Source organism: Lolium rigidum, chromosome 2 (assembly GCF_022539505.1).
Source record: "Lolium rigidum isolate FL_2022 chromosome 2, APGP_CSIRO_Lrig_0.1, whole genome shotgun sequence".
Classification (NCBI taxonomy): Eukaryota; Viridiplantae; Streptophyta; class Magnoliopsida; order Poales; family Poaceae; genus Lolium; species Lolium rigidum.
The window spans coordinates 249,363,787-249,371,168 of record NC_061509.1 but is presented as its reverse complement, the minus strand read 5'-3'; positions in this window follow the sequence as shown (position 1 = coordinate 249,371,168).

The following is a 7,382-nucleotide window of genomic DNA, read 5'->3' as shown; positions in this document are numbered from 1 at the left end:
ATTCAGGAGATCGCCTCCGGCACCCTGCCGGAGAGGGGAATCATCTCCCGGAGGACTCTTCACCGCCATAGTCGCCTCCGGAGTGATGAGTGAGTAGTTCACCCCTGGACTATGGGTCCATAGCAGTAGCTAGATGGTCGTCTTCTCCTTATGTGCTTCATTGTCGGATCTTGTGAGCTGCCTAACATGATCAAGATCATCTATCTGTAATGCTATATGTTGTGTTTGTTGGGATCCGATGGATAGAGAATACTATGTTATGTTGATGATCAATCTATTACCTATGTGTTGTTTATGATCTTGCATGCTCTCCGTTATTAGTAGAGGCTCTGGCCAAGTTTTTGCTCTTAACTCCAAGAGGGAGTATTTATGCTCGATAGTGGGTTCATGCCTCCTTTAAATCTGGGACGATGACGAGAAAGTTCTAAGGTTGTGGATGTGCTCGTTGCCACTAGGGATAAAACATTGATGCTATGTCCGAGGATGTAGTTATTGATTACATTACGCACCATACTTAATGCAATTGTCTCGTTGTTTGCAACTTAATACCGGAAGGGGTTCGGATGATAACCTGAAGGTGGACTTTTTAGGCATAGATGCATGCCGGATAGCGGTCTATGTACTTTGTCGTAATGCCCAATTAAATCTCACAATACTCATCATATCATGTATGTGCATTGTCGTGCCCTCTCTATTTGTCAATTACCCAACTGTAATTTGTTCACGCAACATGCTATTTATCTTATGGGAGAGACACCTCTAGTGAACTGTGGACCCCGGTCCATTTCTTTTAATCGAATACAATCTACTGCAATACTTGTTCTACTGTTTTCTGCAAACAATCATCATCCACACTATACATCTAATCCTTTGTTACAGCAAGCCGGTGAGATTGACAACCTCACTGTTTCGTTTGGGCAAAATACTTTGGTTGTGTTGTGCAGGTTCCACGTTGGCGCCGGAATCCCCGGTGTTGCGCCGCACTACATCTCGCCGCCATCAACCTTCAACGTGCTTCTTGGCTCCTACTGGTTCGATAAACCTTGGTTTCTTACTGAGGGAAAACTTGCCGTTGTACGCATCACACCTTCCTCTTGGGGTTCCCAACGGACGCGTGTTGTACGCGTATCAAGCTCTTTTTCTGGCGCCGTTGCCGGGGAGATCAAGACACGCTACAAGGGGAGTCTCCACATCGCAATCTCTTTACTTTGTTTTTGTCTTGCTTTATTTTATTTACTACTTTGTTTGCTGCACTAAATCAAAACAAAAAAAAATTAGTTGTTAGTTTTACTTTATTTGCTGTCTTGTTTGCCATATTAAAAACACAAAAAAATTAGTTACTTGCATTTACTTTATCTAGTTTGCTTTATTTACTATTACTAAAATGAGTAATCCTGAAGTTGAAGTTCGTTCGTTTAAACAACAAGGGGGAGAATGTTTAAAAGATGCTTGGTATAGAATTAGTGATGCCCATAATAGGTGCACTAAGAAACACTCCACCACTATCCTACTCAGGAATTTTTACGTTGGTATCTCTAGCTGGAATAGGTATGTTCTTGATTGTCTCGCAGGAGGTAACTTCCTAGGCGCTCCTCGCTTTAGAAGCCGCTTGCATTATTGAGAGTCTATTTGGAATACCACCTGTTAATGAAGTTAAAATTGAAACCTCTCTTGAAGATGTCATGAAAAAGTTGGAAACCATAGAGCAAAACCTTCCAAGTATTAATACTAATTTGGGAGCATTACTTGATAGCACTGATAAACTTGATAAATCTCTAGGAGAAATTAATGAGAAAGTTTCCATCTTAGAATCTTGTGTTATTCATGATAATCAAACCCAAAGGATTAGTGAACTTGAAGAGGCTATGGGAACATAGGGTTCAACCTTTTCATCTATAAAGTTTAGAGAGAAAGCTTATGTGGGTAAGGAGCAAAAGTTCATGTATGTCTCTAAGGGGCCTAAACCAAAAAGCTATTATAGGCCTAAAATTGATAAAGCTCTTAAAACCACTATAGATAAGGGAGCATCTAAGATACCTAATGGGATAAATTTTGAAAATGATGTTGACACTTCGTCTCTTGATAATACTTGATACACACTTTCTGCGCCTAGCTGAAAGGCGTTAAAGAAAAGCGCTTATGGGAGACAACCCATGTTTTTACTACAGTACTTTTATTTTATATTTGAGTCTTGGAAGTTGTTACTACTTTAGCAACCTCTCCTTATCTTAGTTTTGTGCATTGTTGTGCCAAGTAAAGTCGTTGATAGTAAGGTTCATACTAGATTTGGATTCTCACGCGAAACAGATTTCTTTGCTGTCACGAATCTGGGCCTAATTCTCTCTAGGTAACTCAGAAAATTATGCCAATTTACGTGAGTGATCCTCAGATATGTACGCAACTTGCATTCAATTTGAGCATTTTCATTTGAGCAAGTCTGGTGCCTCAATAAAATTCATCTTTACGAACTGTTCTGTTTTGACAGATTCTGCCTTTTATTTCGCATTGCCTGTTTTGCCATGCTTGATGGATTTTTCGATTCCATTGACTTTCAGTAGCTTTGTGCAATGTCCAGAAGTGTAAAGAATGATTGTGTCACCTCTGAACATGTAAATTTTGATTGTGCACTAACCCTCTAATAAGTTGTTTTGAGTTTGGTGTGGAGGAAGTTTTCAAGGATCAAGAGAGGAGAATGATACAACATGATCAAGGAGAGTGAAAGCTCTAAGCTTGGGGATGCCCCGGTGGTTCACCCCTGCATATATCAATAATACTCAAGCATCTAAGCTTGGGGATGCCCAAGGCATCCCCTTCTTCATCGACAACATTATCAGGTTCCTCTAGTGAAACTATATTTTTATTCCATCACATCTTATGTACTTTGCTTGGAGCGTCGGTTTGTTTTTGTTTTTGTTTTGTTTGAATAAAATGGATCCTAGCATTCATTGTGTGGGAGAGAGACACGCTCCGCTGTTGCATATGGACACATATGTCCTTAGACTTTACTCATAGTATTCATGGCGAAAGTTTCTTCTTCGTTAAATTGTTATATGGTTGGAGTTGGAAAATGATACATGTAGTAATTGCTAAAATGTCTTGGATAATGTGATACTTGGCAATTGTTGTGCTCATGTTTAAGCTCTTGAATCATATACTTTGCACCTATTAATGAAGAAATACATAGAGCATGCTAAAATTTGGTTTGCATAATTGGTCTCTCTAAGGTCTAGATAATTTCTAGTATTGAGTTTGAACAACAAGGAAGACGGTGTAGAGTCTTATAATGTTTACAATATGTCTTTTATGTGAGTTTTGCTGCACCGCTTCATCCTTGTGTTTGTTTCAAATAAACCTTGCTAGCATAAACCTTGTATCGAGAGGGAATACTTCTCATGCATCCAAAATCCTTGAGCCAACCACTATGCCATTTGTGTCCACCATACCTACCTACTACATGGTATTTCTCCGCCATTCCTAAGTAAATTGCTTGAGTGCTACCTTTAAAATTTCCATTCTTCACCTTTACAATATATAGCTCATGGGACAAATAGCTTAAAAACTATTGTGGTATTGAATATGTACTTATGCACTTTATCTCTTATTAAGTTGCTTGTTGTGCGATAACCATGTTCCTGGGGACGCCATCAACTACTCTTTGTTGAATATCATGTGAGTTGCTATGCATGTTCGTCTTGTCTGAAGTAAGGGAGATTTCCCACTAAAATGGTTAGAGCATGCATAATGTTAGAGAAGAACATTGGGCCGCTAACTAAAGCCATGATCCATGGTGGAAGTTTCAGTTTTGGACAAATATCCTCAATCTCATATGAGAAAATTAATTGTTGCTACATGCTTATGCATAAAAGAGGAGTCCATTATCTCGTTGTCTATGTTGTCCCGGTATGGATGTCTAAGTTGAGAATAATCAAAAGCGAGAAATCCAATGCGAGCTTTCTCCTTAGACCTTTGTACAGAGCGGCATAGAGGTACCCCTTTGTGACACTTGGTTAAAACATGTGCATTGCGATGATAATCCAGGTAATCCGAGCTAATTAGGACAAGGTGCGGGCACTATTAGTATACTATGCATGAGGCTTGCAACTTGTAGGATATAATTTACATAGCACATATGCTTTATTACTACCGTTGACAAAATTGTTTCTTGTTTTCAAAACCAAAGCTCTAGCACAAATATAGCAATCGATGCTTTCCTCTTTGAAGGACCTTTCTTTTACTTTTATGATGAGTCAGCTTCACCTATCTCTCTCCACCTCAAGAAGCAAACACTTGTGTGAACTCGTGCATTGATTCCTACATACTTGCATATTGCACTTGTTATATTACTTTACATTGACAACTATCCATGAGATATACATGTTACAAGTTGAAAGCAACCGCTGAAACTTCATCTTCCTTTGTGTTGCTTCAATACCTTTACTTTGAATTATTGCTTTATGAGTTAACTCTTATGCAAGACTTATTGATGCTTGTCTTGAAGTACTATTCATGAAAAGTATTTGCTTTATGATTCAATTGTTTACTCATGTCATTTACAGAGTTTTGATCGCTGCATTCATTACATATGCTTACAATAGTATGATCAAGGTTATGATGGCATGTCACTCCAGAAATTATCTTTGTTATCGTTTACCTGCTCGGGACGAGCAGAACTAAGCTTGGGGATGCTGATACGTCTCCGACGTATCGATAATTTCTTATGTTCCATGCCACATTATTGATGATACCTACATGTTTTATACACATTATATGTCATATTTATGCATTTTCCGGCACTAACCTATTAACGAGATGCCGAAGAGTCGATTCTGTCGTTTTCTGCTGTTTTTGGTTTCAGAAATCCTAGTAAGGAAATATTCTCGGAATTGGACGAAATCAATGCCCAGGGGCCTATTTTCACACGAAGCTTCCAGAAGACCGGAGGACTAATGAAGTGGGGCCACGAGGTGGCCAAACACTAGGGCGGCGCGGCCCAAGCCCTGGCCGCGCCGACCTAGTGTCTGGGCCCCTCGTGACGCCCCTTTACCTGCCCTTCCGCCTACAAATAGCCTTCGTCGCGAAACCCCCAGTACCGAGAGCCACGATACGGAAAACCTTCCGCAGACGCCGCCGCCGCCAATCCCATCTCGAGGGATTCAGGAGATCGCCTCCGCACCCGCCGGAGAGGGGAATCATCTCCCGGAGGACTCTTCACCGCCATGGTCGCCTCCGGAGTGATGAGTGAGTAGTTCACCCCTGGACTATGGGTCCATAGCAGTAGCTAGATGGTCGTCTTCTCCTTATGTGCTTCATTGTCGGATCTTGTGAGCTGCCTAACATGATCAAGATCATCTATCCGTAATGCTATATGTTGTGTTTGTTGGGATCCGATGGATAGAGAATACTATGTTATGTTGATTATCAATCTATTACCTATGTGTTGTTTATGATCTTGCATGCTCTCCGTTATTAGTAGAGGCTCGGCCAAGTTTTTGCTCTTAACTCCAAGAGGGAGTATTTATGCTCGATAGTGGGTTCATGCCTCCATTAAACTGCGGGACGAGTGACGTAAAGTTCTAAGGTTGTGGATGTGTCTGTTGCCACTAGGGATAAAACAATGATGCTATGTCCGAGGATGTAGTTATTGATTACATTACGCACCATACTTAATGCAATTGTCTCGTTGTTTGCAACTTAATATTGGAAGGGGTTCGGATGATAACCTGAAGGTGGACTTTTTAGGCATAGATGCATGCTGGATAGCGGTCTATGTACTTTATCGTAATGCCCAATTAAATCTCACAATACTCATCATATCATGTATGTGCATTGTCGTGCCCTCTCTATTTGTCAATTGCCCAACTGTAATTTGTTCACCCAACATGCTATTTATCTTATGGGAGAGACACCTCTAGTGAACTGTGGACCCCTGTCCATTTCTTTTAATCGAATACAATCTACTGCAATACTTGTTCTACTGTTTTCTGCAAACAATCATCATCCACACTATACATCTAATCCTTTGTTACAGCAAGCCGGTGAGATTGACAACCTCACTTTTTCGTTGGGGCAAAGTACTTTGGTTGTGTTGTGCAGGTTCCACGTTGGCGCCGGAATCCCTGGTGTTGCGCCGCACTACATCTCGCCGCCATCAACCTTCAACGTGCTTCTTGGCTCCTACTGGTTCGATAAACCTTGGTTTCTTACTGAGGGAAAACTTGTGGCTGTACGCATCACACCTTCCTCTTGGGGTTCCCAACGGACGCGTGCTGTACGCGTATCATTGATGCATTGTAGAGTCTCGAATCTCCTGGCGCATAGCAATGAAGGCGGCCCATGATGTCGGGACCTGGTGATTAGGCTGTGCAAGAGGACCATCTCTCTCATATGGTGCTTCTTGCTCACTAGAGGAACCGGATGTTTTCGCTCATTTTCAATAATCATATTGTGTAAGCACACACAAGAGTTCATCACCTCCCACATCTGATCTTTCGACCAAGTCATAGCGGGGAACCGGACGACAGCAAATCTCTGCTGGAGGACACCAAATGTGTCACACCCCAATTTTTGAAACCTTGATTTATTGTCCTTAGTGCAAAAATTAGGGGGAACAAAAACTTTTTCTTTAGACTAATTAAGATGAATTGTCTTGATCTGTTTGTTATGATGAATTGCCTTGATACGTTGGTAGATGAATTGTCTTGATTTGCTTGTTGAGTTTTGTCTTGAGCTGCCTCATAGATCAACACCTCTAGTGGTCAAACAAACAACTCACCAAAATAAAACACATATGTGACTTAGGAAAACTTGTTTTCCTTTTTACTACATCAAACCCTTGTCCTAATGGCAACATGAGTGTGTCATCTTAATATTCCTCTTTGTGAAAATCTAGCTCAAATCATCCTTAATTCAAAACTTGGTATCATCTACCCTTGAGAACACTCCTCCCTAACTTGGTATCATCTACCCTTGAGGCACCGCACAACTATACAAGGGTACGGTTACCACCGAGTCCGGGTTGTCATGGTTGGGACAATAGTATAACGGGAGGCCTTCGGGGCTGACCCGTCCGGAAGACACTATGGGTCTCCTCGGCTTGGCGGTGGAGCCACGCTCTAGAGGAGGTGAGCTGCCACGGTGCCGGGGAGGTACATACTCCATAGGGTAGGACCTCGTGTTAAGTCGAATGGGCGAAAGGTTATGTCCGGGTATCCGTCGTGGCATATGTCGTTATGCGGGGATGATGCCCACACGATAGGTATCCGGATAGTTGTGGTGAAAGTGTGCAAACTCTGCAGAGTCAAAACTATTCGAATAGCCGCGTCCGCGGTCATGGACGGTTGGGATGGCCGTTACGTAGCCGTGTCGAGTTTTGGTTTTGAAAA